The sequence below is a fragment of the Tachypleus tridentatus genome, chromosome 11 (assembly GCF_004210375.1).
Source record: "Tachypleus tridentatus isolate NWPU-2018 chromosome 11, ASM421037v1, whole genome shotgun sequence".
In the NCBI taxonomy this organism is placed as follows: Eukaryota; Metazoa; Arthropoda; class Merostomata; order Xiphosura; family Limulidae; genus Tachypleus; species Tachypleus tridentatus.
In genome coordinates, this window is record NC_134835.1 from 29,471,391 (window position 1) to 29,488,987 (window position 17,597).

General features: G+C 34.1%; 1 protein-coding gene across 1 annotated transcript in view; it reads left to right on the forward strand.

Moving 5' to 3' along the window:
* Positions 1 to 2,363: 2,363 nt before the first annotated feature.
* The window catches only part of LOC143231844 (fasciclin-1-like), a 65,159-nt gene continuing 49,925 nt past the window's right edge, over positions 2,364 to 17,597 (forward strand). Inside the window, exon 1 of the mRNA XM_076466557.1 lies at positions 2,364 to 3,027. The gene's annotated coding sequence lies outside the window, so the exon portion shown is untranslated. The remainder of the gene's footprint in view (positions 3,028 to 17,597) is intronic.

A 17,597-nucleotide genomic window follows, 5' to 3' on the forward strand; every position in this document is an offset into this window, starting at 1 on the left:
AACTTGTACTGTTAAATGTGCATTTCGAAATTCCCTCCTCTTCCCTAAATTTGTAAAAAGTTCTCAGTATAAAAATCAACAATATGTTATATATAAAAGCAGAAAATATTGTTGGGCCAACTGAAGTTTCGAGAACTTCGCCTTTACATTTATAAATGGGCGTGCCTATAGAAAGTGTATAATATATATTGCTGGTTTGCTACAGTTAGTATAAAATAAACCTCGGAAGCTATAACTGTGGTAAACACTTATTAGTCGGGAGACTACAGGTATCGAACCAAGAACGCTTGTAGATTTCTCACGTTATAAATCGTTTAACTTTAGTGAATTTTCTTCGGACATTATATAACTTCTGTTATGAAAAAAAAAAAAAAAATCGCGTCAGACCAGCCAAGAATAGAGCTAACTGTACTGATATGAACTCGAAACTACTTCGCTCGTTGTGAACCGTCGATAAAATGTTTAGTTCCAGATCAGATAGAAGACTCAATACTGTTTGCAAAACTTTTATATATAAAATCATGATTTGTAATAAACATTATTATAAATTGTATTATCTGCGTATTAAAATAGATTTGTGTTAAGAAAGACAAGAGTGTGTATCCATCTTGTTGACAAATATTCAATTAACTTTTAAATTAGATAAAAATTTCAGACTGTCTGAAACTACGATACGTAACATAATCATCTGGAGACTCTGAGATAAATTTTAATATGTAATAGCCATAGCTCGTGTTTAAGAGCTATATAGAAAATAAAAAAGTTAAGATAATGAAATATGTCCGTACATCCTTCACTACCTTAGAGATAAACCGTTATTTTTTACTTGTGCAACAAGCATTGTTTGTCGTATCGAAGTATCTTCAAATCAGTAATTGAATATTTTACAATCAGACTTACGTTAAAACTAAACTTTACCAGAAATGAATATTAGGGTCTTTAGTAATAAAAGGAAAAAAGAACGATACATATCTTATATCCATGATTAGAGCTCATAATAATATCTGAACGTTTATAAGAGTATTAATTTTGAGGATGAAATCACAAAACTCAGAGAAACGATCATTAACATCTGTTGAACAACTACTTCAGCCTAGCGCGTTAAGGCGTGCGCTTCGTAATCTGAGGGTTGCGGGTTCGCGACCGAGTCGCGCCAAACATGCTCGCCCTCCCAGCCGTGGGGTCATTAGAATGTTACGGTCAATTCCACTATTCGTTGGTAAAAGAGTAGCCCAAGAGTTGGCGGTGGGTGGTGATGACTAGCTGCCTTCCCTCTAGTCTTACACTGCTAAATTAGGGACGGCTAGCACAGATAGCCCTCGAGTAGCTTTGTGCGAAATTCCAAAACAAACAACTACTTAACATCACGAACGCGGTAAATTTAAAAGACTTACCCTAAAATCCGGAGCTCCGTTTCCTGTAATGAACACGAAAGATAACTCAATGTGGTTTTATTCTAAAAGAAAAACATCAACAAACAATTGCACGTCAACTATGCTTACTATTACTGGAAATAACCAGAAAAATACAAACATGGTTGGGCGTTCATTTTAAAATATCATTGCTACATTAATTAAAAGTCGATTAAAAAAAAAAAAAAAAAAGTCATAGACGTTAAACCTCAATGCTTCTGAGGTGTAGTTTTATATTTTTCCAAACGACTTTATTTTGATGATAATGTTAGGAAAAAACGACCTTTGCACTCCCGTTAATTATTAAAGTACTTTTTATTTTAACCAACATTTCACCTCTTCGGTTTCTGCAAGGCTAGTATAATGTTTGAAAGACCTTATTAACATTTGCACTTGCTTCTGTATTTGGCAGAAAAATATAAAATAACGAAATAAAAGTAAATACAATTGCAAACTAATTATAGTTAGTTGCTGGAACGTGGGAAAAATAAAGAAAAGATTAAGCAATGTTTAACTCACTGGTTTAATTTGACATTTTAGCTTTTTTTTATAACTCACTATTTATTCATAAGAGGGCAGCACTAAATACGTCGAAAGCGATAGATATTTTAAGTTTAATATTATATTTAGTTTACTTTAGCAAGTAAAAATTCAAACTGCTTCTGATTTGATGATTGAAATATTAAGAAAACAAAAGGGATATTTTTCTTTCATTTCTTTAATTTTTTGTTATCGATTCTTTGACATTTTATGCGTGGTAGATGTGTTTCCCTTATTTTTTTTGTTAAATTACGAATTTGTTTTTAAATACAAGATACAACTGCGATTGAAAGCGAAAGTAATTAATAACATGTTTCTAAGTTGTTTGCGATTGTGAATCTAAAAGATTAAGTGAAGCCCGTTAGAATGGGCGTGGTTAAGCAACACTGCACGTTGCAGTCAGTACCCATAGTCCCATAGTCCTAATTCTTTCTGTGCACCATGATCGCGCAGGCTCAGTAGTGAACCTAACCTCATAATACCTTCACTGCTTGTATTCTATCTCCTGTAACCTAGGTTCTTCTTTGGTCGACCACTTTCTGAATTGGAAATTCGACTACAGCAACAAATCAAACAAATTGATGACCGGATGCTGAGAGCTTGTTTATGGAGAAGTCGTGTTAGCTGCAATTAGTTTTTATTTTTGTAAGTGCTGCAAGCTGGAGACAATGTGGTAATAATAAAACAATCAAAGAACTGTCTTTACACTACAATTTCTCTTCTTGATCTTGAAACGTCACTGGTTTTATAACCGCCATACCAGCTGCAATATCACCGCGTTAGTACGATAGAACATCAACAGTAAGGTGGCTGAAGCGATAACGGGACTTGGAGGACACCGAGTTATGTGACTGACGAACTATCTGTTGTTCACAAAAAGAGAGAGAAAAAAAACGTTGTGGGAGAAGACTGGTACTTCTGTGCAAGCCACGTGATTGCGAACTCCCAATAAAAAATTATAATAATATAAATCATGAAATTTCTACTTACATTGTGTCTTTTCTGCTGTTGGAAGGTTCTGACATTTGCAGAGTCAATTTACGAGGAACTTGAAAACGATCCACATTTTTCTAGGGTAAGTGAAACTTCACTTGTTCTGCATTGGTGAAATTATTCGCATGAATCTATTAAACTGTTTTAAGTTGAGTTTTCCACGTGTAACGTATATGTTTTATTAAGAAGTGAATTAAGATAATATATATACAGCAGCTTCGAACTGCGTAACAGAAGATGAAACTGATACTCAAGTAGTGATTTACCCTTAATTAAAATTTGCCCAAGAAAAGTACGAGAACGTACTGAGCTCTGAGGAAATACGTTTAATGTGTCTTAATAAGATCAGACCTGGAAACAGCTGTCTTAGCGACTTTCTGAGTGTGATAGTGAATCGTTACAATTACAAAACCTTTAACTAAACATACACACCCTTTCAACTAGGCAGCAAAAATACTAACGTTATTCTGTATTTGAAAGAATTCACGAGAAGTATGTGTTATAAAGCTGAAAATTATGAAGACATGCGAGATATGACGTCATTTTTAATAAAAGCATTTAAACACCAATAGCATAACAAAATATATTCACTGATTTACATATCGTATCTCTGTATGTATATTTGTCTATTTTATAGCCTGGCACGTAATTAAGTAGTTTAGAATGAATCACATAGATGATTATGATATATTGATCGATAGGAGGTGGTCAGTAATGAATCGCTAGAGGACGTAGCAGCCTCGTGACCACTAGCTACGCCCTAACATATTCCTACAGAGAGTTCCTATTATACATATTGATCAATATACGTCTCTCGCTTAGAGACGTCATTAAAGATACGAGATACAAAACAAACGGTTTGATTTTATTACATTTGCATTCTGTTTGTGTTGTTATCGTATCTTCCAACAATTCTGTTAATTTAATGACGGAACTATATGTGTTTATTAATTTTAATTATTAATTAATAGCCAGATTCACATGTAATTAATTCTCCTTTCTGGTCTTCAAACGAAAGTTTCTCTACAACATTTATTCCCCCGTGAAGAAAACAATTAACTATGTTCAAATTAAGGCTTTTATAAAAGATTAGAGAAACTGATTGTTTAATCTCCGAGAGTTACATGTTTAAAAGAGTAAATTTATCCTGGTGATTATAATATATACTTCTATACAACTGTCATCATACTGCACCACACTAAAGGGAAAATATTGATAATGTATATCGGATTAATTCTACCACAGTTGGCAAAGTGGTATATTTTATTCACTATCTTATAGAGGACTTGGTTCGATACAAACAGGTAATGTACAAAGTGACCATCTTTCAAAAAACAAGCCTTTACTGCTATTTTGTGATTTTATATGTGTGAAGGAAGAAATCACGATGCATTTGGAAAATAATACGTATATGAATCATTGTTTTAGATTCTAGGTGAGCCCGGCATGACCAGGGTGGTTAGGGCACTCAACTCATAATCTAAGTGACGCGGGCTCAAAACCCCATCCCACCAAACATGCTTGTCCTTTCAGCCATGGAGGCGTTATAATGTGACGGTCAATCCTACTATTCGTTGATAAAATGTAGCACAAGAGTTAGCAGTGGGTGGTGATGACTAGCTGCCCTTCCATCTGGTCTTACACTGCTAAATTAGGAACGCCTAGCGCAGATAATTCTCGTGTAGCTTTGCGCGAAAACAAAGAAACCTTTTAAGTATTAACAGTTAGGCATCAACGTTTGAGTGAAGATGCCACAACTATTCTGGTAGAAGTTCTTACATAATTTAGTTGTAGTCTCTTTCCGCTGCGGCTGTGTGTTCTTAACTTACTTTGAGAACATCAAGACCAGTTCGCTGTTCTTCCAGCTCTTTTATACAACGAATGGTTACGCTGCGTTACATCATTAGCAACAATTCTGGCACTATGAGTTTGAAAACAACGAGAACACAGTTCAGCCTGTATTTATAATCCAGATAGATAAAAAGCACTGGACATTTCACTGCAAAGAAATTATCCCAACTGCCCAAAATTGGTCACTTTTCAGCTCTTGTAAGCTTTGAGACATTTTGTGAAATGAAATATTTATAGATTAATCAGTCAGAACCTTAACAATGGTTCATGACTACAGGTCATGTACAACTGTGCTAATGTGTTTCACAGACAGGCTTCCCACATAAGCCATAGTTGTCAATGCAAGGTTTCTGTCCTCGTGGTACTTTATGTAACGAATTCAATGTTTAATTGACATGGTCATATTTGGTCAGATGTTAGCTTGGAGGATGTTTGGATCTGATTACTTCATAAAATACTTGTAACAAAGGACTATTCGTACCTTCAAGATTGACATTTCACATCTACAACAGAGAAAAGTTAAGATTAAATTCCCCACCTTTCATTATTTTATTTTATTTTCAGGAAAATATCGAATCTCTGAAAGTTTGACCTCCAATGTTGCCGGTGACAACGTTTTCAATAAGCCAATCACCGTTTTATGTGGAGCCTCACTTGTACTTTTTCAAGTCTTAAACTTGTGTTCTCTCGTGCTGTTGTTTTCAGAATACAACTTCAAGACCTCTTCTTGATCGTATGGAAAATCTTTTAGAGTTCAACAAAACACGATAAGAGATGTTATTAAACTAACGCTATGAGATTGTTTGTTTGTTTTCAATTTCGAGCATAGCTACACCAGAGCTTTCTTCGCTAGCCGTCCCTAATTTAGCAGTGTACGACTAGAGGGAAGGCAGTTAGTTATCACCACCCACCGCCAAATTTTGGGCTGCTCTTTTGCCAACGAATAATGGGATTGACCATCACATTATAACAACCCCACGGCTAAAAAGCGAGCAGGTTTAGTGTGACGGGGATTCGATAAGATAACCTTCCCAATTCCAGAATCATCTCAATAACCATTTTCTGAACCTAAAACAATAAATCAGTATTTTTTCTTAGCCAAGGAGAACAAAACTTTACACATTATTACAAGTGAGCCCTAACTAGTGTTTTGTACAGAGAAATGGTGACCTATTTTTTACTTGGATTTCATGTTTAAAACTTGTTACTCTGCGCACTTGTATCAAAGTTTCTTCGTCATCTATTCCAACCATCTCTTAACTTTATCAGTCTCAAATTGGGTTCTTCATCATCAAATTTTAACATTTTATTTAATTTACCCACCACTGTGCCAAGATCTTCTCCAATCACGATATTCAGTAGGTTCTTATTTATATTAAACGTGTGATCCAATTTATGATAAACCATATACTTAGTACAATTACAGCTTCTTTCTTATCGACTAATCTAAGTCGTTCTGTAATACCACGACATCCCAAATACGATTACAAATACCCAATAATTTAATGTAATTGGCAAACCTTACTAAATTATTAATGAAATTCCTATCAATGTTATTCATGTAAAAGACTCAAACAATGACCACTGAGGCACAACGGTCAGGCCTGAATCTACACGCCATTGATGGCAATATTTTGATTTTTTTTCCATCAATAGTCCTATAATCCAATTAAATAGTTTCTCCTCCAACCACTACTGTAATAATTGTTTAGCTAATCTTCTGTTTGGCATCTAATAAAAAAACTTTTGAAAACCTAAGTATGACAAGTCTACACCCTTTCATTTATACAGATAATAAGACACGTAACAACAACATAAGTTAGTAGATCAAGGTTTATCTTTGAAGAATCTATTTGAACTTCATTTTATGATTTCTTATTTCATCAAGTGCTTTTGACAAGATTACATTTTCAGAGATTATAGAGTTTTTTGTTAGTGTCTTATAAAACAATAACAATAAATGACTTATAACTTCTGTGGCAATCCTTTTTTAAACAGGAGTAACAGTAGGAACTCTAGAATCCTATTAATATCATAACACTGAGTCATGGCTGTACATCTTTATAATCCTATTAATATCATAACACTGAGTCATGGCTGTACTCTTTGGATTTATAACGTCATTATAGCACTAAATCAATACGACCTATTTCTCTTGAAGTAAATCGATATTTTGGTATAATGTTAGAACACAGTTTAGATCTGTTTGAAGTGTGTCGAAACAGTAAGTGACTTTACTACTAACGTTGTTTGGATATGAATATTAGTATTTATTTTCCATGTTGGTTCAACTACTAATTTACTTTATTTCGTTACGTATGTAGACTTTATAAACGTTAATCTTTTTTATTACGTACATAGGTATATGAACATCCAGATGTAATACATGTTGAATATATAATATTTAATTATATAATATATAATTTGTGCACAGTAGAAAAACAAACACAACAACATTCATTTCATTGGAAAGCGAAATATTAGTTTCCTCGTACTCAACTTTATGTGTTTTACTATTTTCCTAGGCCCGGCATGGCTAGGTGGTAAAGACGCTCGACTCGTAATCCGAGAGTCGTGGGTTTGAATCTCCGTTGCACCAAACATGCTCACCCTTTCAGCCATGGGGGCGTTATAATGTGACGGTCAATCCCACTATTCGTTGGTAAAAGAGTATCCCAAGAGTTGGCGGTGGGTGGTGATAACTAGCTGCCTTCCCTCTAGTCTTACACTGCTAAATTAGGAACGGCTAGCGCAGATAGCCCTCGAGTAGCTTTGTGCGAAATTCCCAAACAAACAAACAAACAAACAAACTCGCTCATAACTGTCCTGAACTGAATTCACTATGACGTTAAATATAATTTTACTCTGTCTTCTCAAAATTTTAATGGTTAATTGTTTGTTTGTTTTTTAAACAGTATCGAACGAAGATTATTATACAAAAGCAAGAGTCTTTCTAATTAATATTGTTTAATCTTGAATTTTCGTATACCAAGGCACTCTCAGCAAATCCGTGTAATAAGTTTTAAAATCATGACAATTTATATTCGTGTGGATTATCTTCTACCGATGGCTCCTTTCTTCAAGTTACGTTGTGCTCTAATCTCAAACGCTCGTTTTCATTGGCGAAAGTAATGAATTAATTTGATTCTGGGGACCGTAGGAAGATTGAAAGAAAACTTCGTAATTATAACTCACGGAATATTTCTAACCGCAAACGTGAGTGAATAAAAATTGTAACAATATTTACTGGATATTTCTTTGTACTTAAATTAGGTATCTAACTTAAAAGCCAAGTATTTGTTTTTCAACTAATAAATTACAAAATATTTTCATAGACATTAAAGAGAGTAGATTGAACTATAACCTTTACTGTTTAAATTAACGACCCTTCAAAGTCACTCGACGTTACCAATGTAGTATTATTAAAAAGTAAATATACACACGGGTTTGTGCTGGTCGAATAGAGTAAGTTCGTAGGTTGTTTATTATTAAGCCTAAAGCTACATAATGGATTATCTGTTTCTGCCAACCACGAGCATCGAAATCTGATTTTTAACGTCATAAGGCAACAGATCAGTCACTGAGCCACTGGGGAAGAGGGTTGAAAGTGTGAGTGACTGAACAATTCCTTTGACATGAGAACAATTGATTTACTTGAACCTGTATGACTGTATTTTTAATTTAAAAACTTACTAATGGTAACACCTTTTGTGACATTACACAGTTATTGTAAAAGGGAGGGAAGTGGTGAGCTAAAGTTTTGGGTGATTAAAAAAAACTATTTAATATAAGTAGCGATAAAGTTACCCCCCTCCCCTCCCCTTAAATCTTTGGACAATATTTTAAACTGTACAGGGATTGTAGAATCCAGTAACTGTGCTGCCATCTATTTAATTAATTTCTTATTGTTTTATTTTAATTTCCCTTAAGTTCATATCTAATATTTTTCTAAGCGGAGAAGTAATGATATATCTTGTAGTACGTTGACAGAGATGTCTTTTAGATGAAGCCAAACGTGTAAACTTTATGTATAAGGCTTCACGGCGACATTGCCCTAAATTATTAGGTCACGTGAGCTACCAGGGGTCTGCACGTACTATATATGTATCCATGGTTACATTTTCATCGATCGTTTCAGATGAAATATATGACCCACCATTCCTGTAATGCGACATCACTGACTATGCGGCTCCAGGGTTGTTTGGTTGGTTGATTTAGTGTTTTATGGCACAAAGTAGCTAGGCTATCTGCGCCAGGGTGACGACAACTTACAAAAGCAAATTTTGGAACTCCTCCTGGATAGAGTTAATCGATAATAATCCGATATGGCCGAAATATAGAGATTTATACATATTAAAAGAGATTAAAATCCCTTTACACAATTCAACCAGCAATATAAGGTCAGTGGTTTATTTTATGTATGTACTAATATTTATTTATTCTGTTATTGTATAGCATGCATGGGTACATTTATGCATATAGAGATTACAAACAGATAAACTATCGATTTTCTGTGGACATCACCCAATAAAAAACAATTATAGTTACTCACATTATCAACTCGGCCCGGCATAGCCAAGCGGTTAGGGCTTGCCCTGTCAGCCGTGAGGGCGTTATAATGTGATTGTCAATCCCACTATTCGTTGGTAAAAGAGTAGCACAAGAGTTAGCGGTGGGTGGTGATAACTAGCTGCCTTCCCTCTGGTCTTACACTGCAAAATTAGGGACGGCTAGCACTGATAGCCCTCGTGTAGCTTTGTGTGAAATTATAAAAAACAACAAACATACATTATCAACTCACAGCTTCAACACCTACGTTAAAATGATGACTACAATGTAGTTATATAAAGATAAGTGGATTTATTACAAATGAAATCCATAGTTAAATCAAAATAACTAAAACGAGATATTATTAAAAATAATTATTAGAACAAACACTAACACAAGGTTTATATAACGTTCAACCTTGTCAACAAACACCAACACAAAGTTTATATAACGTTAAATGTTGTCAACAGACACCAACACAAGGTTTATATAACGTTAAATCTTGTCAACAAACACCAACACAAGGTTTATATAACGTTGAATGTTGTCAACAAACACTAACACAAGGTTTATATAACGTTCAACCTTGTCAACAAACACTAACACAAGGTTTATATAACGTTCAACCTTGTCAACAAACACTAACACAAGGTTTATATAACGTTAAATCTTGTCAACAGACACTAACACAAGGTTTATATAACGTTAATTCTTGTCAACAGACACCAACACAAGGTTTATATAACGTTAAATGTTGTCAACAAACACTAACACAAGGTTTATATAACGTTGAATCTTGTCAACAGACACCAACACAAGGTTTACATAACGTTAAATGTTGTCAACAGACACTAACACAAGGTTTATATAACGTTGAATCTTGTCAACAAACACTAACACAAGGTTTATATAACGTTGAATCTTGTCAACAAACACTAACACAAGGTTTATATAACGTTGAATCTTGTCAACAAACACCAACACAAGGTTTATATAACGTTAAATCTTGTCAACAGACACCAACACAAGGTTTATATAACGTTGAATCTTGTCAACAAACACCAACACAAAGTTTATATAACGTTAAATGTTGTCAACAAACACTAACACAAAGTTTATATAACGTTAAATGTTGTCAACAGACACCAACACAAGGTTTATATAACGTTGAATCTTGTCAACAAACACCAACACAAAGTTTATATAACGTTAAATGTTGTCAACAAACACTAACACAAGGTTTATATAACGTTGAATCTTGTCAACAGACACCAACACAAGGTTTATATAACGTTGAATCTTGTCAACAAACACCAACACAAAGTTTATATAACGTTAAATGTTGTCAACAAACACTAACACAAGGTTTATATAACGTTGAATCTTGTCAACAGACACCAACACAAAGTTTATATAACGTTGAATCTTGTCAACAAACACCAACACAAAGTTTATATAACGTTAAATGTTGTCAACAAACACTAACACAAAGTTTATATAACGTTAAATGTTGTCAACAGACACTAACACAAGGTTTATATAACGTTGAATCTTGTCAACAAACACTAACACAAGGTTTATATAACGTTAAATCTTGTCAACAAACACTAACACAAGGTTTATATAACGTTGAATCTTGTCAACAGACACCAACACAAGGTTTATATAACGTTAAATGTTGTCAACACACACAAACACAAGGTTTATATAACGATAAATCTTGTCAACAGACACTAACACAAGGTTTATATAACGTTAAATGTTGTCAACAGACACCAACACAAGGTTTATATAACGTTGAATCTTGTCAACAGACACCAACACAAGGTTCATATAACGTTGAATGTTGTCAACAAACACTAACACAAGGTTTATATAACGTTAAATGTTGTCAACAAACACTAACACAAAGTTTATATAACGTTGAATCTTGTCAACAGACACCAACACAAGGTTTATATAACGTTGAATCTTGTCAACAGACACCAACACAAGGTTTATATAACGTTGAATCTTGTCAACAGACACCAACACAAGGTTTATATAACGTTGAATCTTGTCAACAGACACCAACACAAGGTTTATATAACGTTGAATCTTGTCAACAAACACTAACACAAGGTTTATATAACGTTGAATCTTGTCAACAAACACTAACACAAAGTTTATATAACGTTAAATGTTGTCAACAGACACCAACACAAAGTTTATATAACGTTGAATCTTGTCAACAAACACCAACACAAAGTTTATATAACGTTAAATCTTGTCAACAAACACCAACACAAGGTTTATATAACGTTAAATCTTGTCAACAAACACCAACACAAGGTTTATATAACGTTAAATCTTGTCAACAAACACCAACACAAGGTTTATATAACGTTGAATGTTGTCAACAAACACTAACACAAGGTTTATATAACGTTCAACCTTGTCAACAGACACTAACACAAGGTTTATATAACGATAAATCTTGTCAACAGACACTAACACAAGGTTTATATAACGTTAAATGTTGTCAACAGACACCAACACAAGGTTTATATAACGTTGAATCTTGTCAACAAACACTAACACAAGGTTTATATAACGTTGAATCTTGTCAACAGACACCAACACAAGGTTTATATAACGTTGAATCTTGTCAACAAACACCAACACAAAGTTTATATAACGTTAAATGTTATCAACAAACACTAACACAAAGTTTATATAACGTTGAATCTTGTCAACAGACACCAACACAAGGTTTATATAACGTTAAATGTTGTCAACAGACACCAACACAAGGTTTATATAACGATAAATCTTGTCAACAGACACTAACACAAGGTTTATATAACGTTAAATGTTGTCAACAGACACCAACACAAGGTTTATATAACGTTGAATCTTGTCAACAGACACCAACACAAGGTTCATATAACGTTGAATGTTGTCAACAAACACTAACACAAAGTTTATATAACGTTGAATCTTGTCAACAAACACTAACACAAGGTTTATATAACGTTGAATCTTGTCAACAAACACTAACACAAGGTTTATATAACGTTCAACCTTGTCAACAAACACCAACACAAAGTTCATATAACGTTGAATCTTGTCAACAGACACCAACACAAAGTTTATATAACGTTGAATCTTGTCAACAAACACCAACACAAGGTTTATATAACGTTGAATCTTGTCAACAAACACTAACACAAAGTTTATATAACGTTAAATGTTGTCAACAGACACCAACACAAAGTTTATATAACGTTGAATCTTGTCAACAGACACTAACACAAGGTTTATATAACGTTGAATCTTGTCAACAAACACTAACACAAGGTTTATATAACGTTGAATCTTGTCAACAAACACTAACACAAGGTTTATATAACGTTAAATGTTGTCAACAGACACCAACACAAGGTTTATATAACGTTAAATGTTGTCAACAAACACTAACACAAGGTTTATATAACGATAAATCTTGTCAACAGACACCAACACAAGGTTTATATAACGTTAAATCTTGTCAACAGACACCAACACAAGGTTTATATAACGTTGAATCTTGTCAACAGACACCAACACAAGGTTTATATAACGTTGAATCTTGTCAACAGACACTAACACAAGGTTTATATAACGTTGAATCTTGTCAACAGACACCAACACAAGGTTTATATAACGTTGAATCTTGTCAACAGACACCAACACAAAGTTTATATAACGTTGAATCTTGTCAACAGACACCAACACAAGGTTTATATAACGTTGAATCTTGTCAACAGACACCAACACAAGGTTTATATAACGTTGAATCTTGTCAACAGACACTAACACAAGGTTTATATAACGTTGAATCTTGTCAACAGACACTAACACAAGGTTTATATAACGATAACTCTTGTCAACAAACACCAACACAAGTTTCAAGGTTATTGTTCATAAAAGAACATTTAGCAGGTAGAAGACAATAAGTGTGTTGGCCACATTCCTTGACAAATATCACATTGTTAAATCCTCAAACACGGCTAGAAACACACGTTTATGAAAAATTTTGAAAATTCTAAAGTAAGCATAAAATACTGACTTTAATAAATTAAAGAACAAAGAAAACGAAAAATGTATTGTCCGTATTACAGGTGCACCGATGTCTTCCAAATTTACCATGCGGTAATATTTCAGCACGTGTTTAAACCTCTGTTTACATAACTATAAACACCCATCGTTTGAGATCATTCTATTTCTTCATCTCTGTATAACGAGGCTTTCAAACTCCAGAATATTTAACAAGCTGACAAACGTTTACAAATGACTATGTGCAAGGTTTGAAATCAAAATATAGGAGGCAAAAATATCTGACTTAACTATTGTGAACATCGTGTGTATGATACATCCCAGAGGAAAAAAGTGGGAAGCGATTGCCACCACTTGTAACCCACCACCAGAAATCTCACCTATGTATATGACTTTAACATACTGATTAGGGGCCCGGCATGGCCAGGTGGTTAAGATACTCGACTCGTAGTCTGAGGGTCGCGGGTTCGAATCCCCCTTCACACCAAACATGCTCGTCCTTTCAGCCGTTGTTGGCGTTATAATGTGACTGTCAGTCCCACTCTTGGTAAAAGAGTGCCCTAAGAGTTGTTAGTAGGTGATGATGACTAGCTGCCTTCCCTCTGGTCTTACACTGCTAAATTAGGGACGGCTAGCTCAGATAGCCCTCGAGTAGCATTGCGCAAAATTCAAAACAAACCAAACCATACAAGGTCCAGCTATGTAACATGCGTGTTTTGCCAGCTTATATGAACAGTTTCATACCATTTTTTTCGAAATCCAATTATTTGTTTTCACATCGAAATACGTGGTTGTAACATTTAGGCTTAGACTATTTTCTCTTTGTTCCGATGATGAATTATTCGATGTATCTATCTATTCTTTCTGCATATTTTCCTGTTTAGGAAATGCAGGTTGAGAATTTGAATAATTCTACGTTTGTATACGTACAATTGTAAAACAATATGAAGGTCATCATATGAAACTATTCCCTAAAAGAAAGAAGTAAAACTACCATTAAAACTACAAATTATCTCAATCAAAGTCCAGCTCGGTGTTCATGTTTAAAACTACAGCTTTTACATGACAATGTAACGTTCTCATGTATAATTATTAGTGTTTAACATGAATAATGAACGTCTGAGTCAGAGTACGAACAGCTGCTCCGTTGGATTCGAAAGAAGGAATAACATTATAAACGAGTTATTTCCACTCATGTGGAGAGAATGTTCTACCGAAACAAAGTAAAGGTCAATGTGCTAGAGTGCTAATGCTTTTAATACTCACATAAGTTAAGCTCTAAAGGATAACTTGGAACTGTGTATGTTTGTGTGTTTTTATAGGATAACTTGAACTTGTGTATGTTTGTGTGTTTTTATAGGATAACTTGAACTTGTGTGTGTTTTTTTATTGGATAACTTGAACTTTGTCGTAATATTTTAAACACTCGACCTACGATGTGAACTTTGACCCCGGAATTTGTCCTTTAACTCAAAGTCTTTCTGGAAAATCTTATAAAATTTTGTTTTCAATCGAATTTCTCTGTTAATTATAATTTATTATAATTTTTATTTAATATATATATATATTAATTTTTACATTTTTATTGATATCCGTATTATTGTTATTATATTTCGCTGTTTATATTTGTTATTAATATTTTACTTTTCCAGTTCCCTTATCTTAACACACACTTTTGTGTGTATGACTCCTAATATATTTGAACATTGCTTTCTGCACAAACACATATTTCTATACGTTTTTATTATTTCAAAACTACTCTTTATTTTTTGTTTTCGCACTTCCGGTTCATTAGACATGCGTGATGAGTAACTTCTTGTTCAACGACTACATGATCGAACGTTGTGATTAAAATCAGTGATGTCGAGAAATGGTTATTTATCGTTAAGTTTGATCATGGAAGATCCACTTCTGTGGAACTTCTCTTGAATTACTGATGAAAATAGTAACAATGTCCATTGTTCTTCTTTGAAGAATATTAAAATATTTTCAGATGAGGCTGCTGTGTTAGTATTGCATTCTTCTATAGGATGAAGTGTTTCTGGACTCTTACTACAAGAGTAAGTTGTTACAGTTTATCGATTTTTTACTCAAAACCAGTTTCAGAGCTGTAAACGTACAGATCCCACACCGTGATTCGTGACTTTACGACTCATACGTCACGCACACACTCACAAGGGATTTCTAACAGTTCGGAACAAATTAGGTGGTAGTAAACGCCTTGTCTAACAACGCTTGTCCTAGGTGGCGCCACGATGTAAGTTTATTTCACACACTCTTTGCTGAAATTAAATATAGAAACATTTCTGCGCTAAATTCTGAAGATTTAATAAAGTAAAGCTTTGTATACAATACTATTTATACACCCAATGATACCTAATATAATTTATTTGATTTTAAACACTCTCTGTCGGATTACAACTTAATAAACAATCTCATTACGTAACTTTGAGAAAGGTTTTTTCTACAGTCTCTTTAGACGTTTTTCCAAAAAAACATGACTTGGCATGGCCAGGTGGATAAGACACTCAACTCCTAATATGAAGGTCGCGGGTTCGAATCCCCGTCACACCAAGCATGCTCGCCCTTTCAGCCGTTGGGGCGTTATAATGGTACGGTCAATCCCACTCTTTGTTGGTAAAAGAGTAGTCCAAGAGTTGGCGGTAGGTGGTGATAACTAGCTGTCTTCCCTCTAGTCTTACACTGCAAAATTATGGAGGGCTAGCGCAGGTAGCCCTCGTGTAGCTTTGCGCGAAATTCAAAACAAACCAAAACCAAAAAGATACAGACATTTTGTACGAAATATTTTAATTCTGAAACATTGCAACATTATAAAAACACAAGAGGTGACTGAAGCTTACCCTGATGAGGAAAACTATAGCTTTTGAGTTACTGGGTCTTTTATTGTAGTGTTTAATTTATTTTTATAACATTACGCCCAGAAATAGTTGACAGTGATATTGAGTGTTTTAATTGAATATGACCTTTGCCTTTCTCATTAACTAAAACTATTTTTATCTTGGAGTTACGTCGTACTCTATGTTTTGTCTCAAAATGAATCTTTTCAGTCTGTCTTTCTTCATATTTCATTCACTTATTTATTAAAACCCAAGTCGTTGTTTGATCGAGGAAGAAAGCGAACTTGGGATTCGAAGTTTCTAATAAATATAGCTTTTTTTTTTTTAAATGTTAGAAGTAGTTTATATCTTTTTCTGTATTTATTGGTTATTAAAAATTTTTCATATTTGTTTCCATAAAACTCGTTTCTTCTTAAACATACCACGTTCCGCATCGGGTTACCTAACTCTTAGGACTTTGTTGAGTATTCCAGGGTCCCTAGGGTATGAACAATAAATATATGCTTATCACTATAACAACACCAGTCAAGCATTTGTAATGTATCTAAATGTTTCGATGTTCAACATTCGCACATGTCTTTTGATATGGACATAATGCTGAATGTATTCTAATTGTGATCACCAACGTTAAACTAACGTGATAGACAATAAGATATTCTACACTGTTTGCAAGTGAAGCCCTAAAAGTTGAATTTCGTTTGAAGTACACTAATGTTATGATGGGCTTGGAGTGAAACCCCAAAAGTTGAAGTTCGTTTGAAGTACACTAATGTTATGATGGGCTTGAAGTGAAACCCCAAAAGTTGAAGTTCGTTTGAAGTACACTAATGTTATGATGAGCTTGGAGTGAAACCCCAAAAGTTGAAGTTCGTTTGAAGTACACTAATGTTATGATGAGCTTGGAGTGAAACCCCAAAAGTTAAGTTCATTTGAAGTACACTAATGTTATGATGGGCTTGGAGTGAAACCCCAAAAGTTAAGTTCGTTTGAAGTACACTAATGTTATGATGAGTTTGGAGTGAAACCCCAAAAGTTTAAGTTCGTTTGAAGTACACTAATGTTATGATGAGCTTGGAGTGAAACCCCAAAAGTTAAGTTCGTTTGAAGTACACTAATGTTATGATGGGCTTGGAGTGAAACCCCAAAAGTTGAAGTTCGTTTGAAGTACACTAGTGTTATGATGGGCTTGAGATTTGAAACTGCCAGAGAAGTTATGGATTTACACCAAAAGTGTAGATCAGGGTTAACAAATGATAGTCTAGAGTTCCTGGTTATTTACCTCCAAAAATGTTAGAGTTTTAATACGAGTGTTATGGTA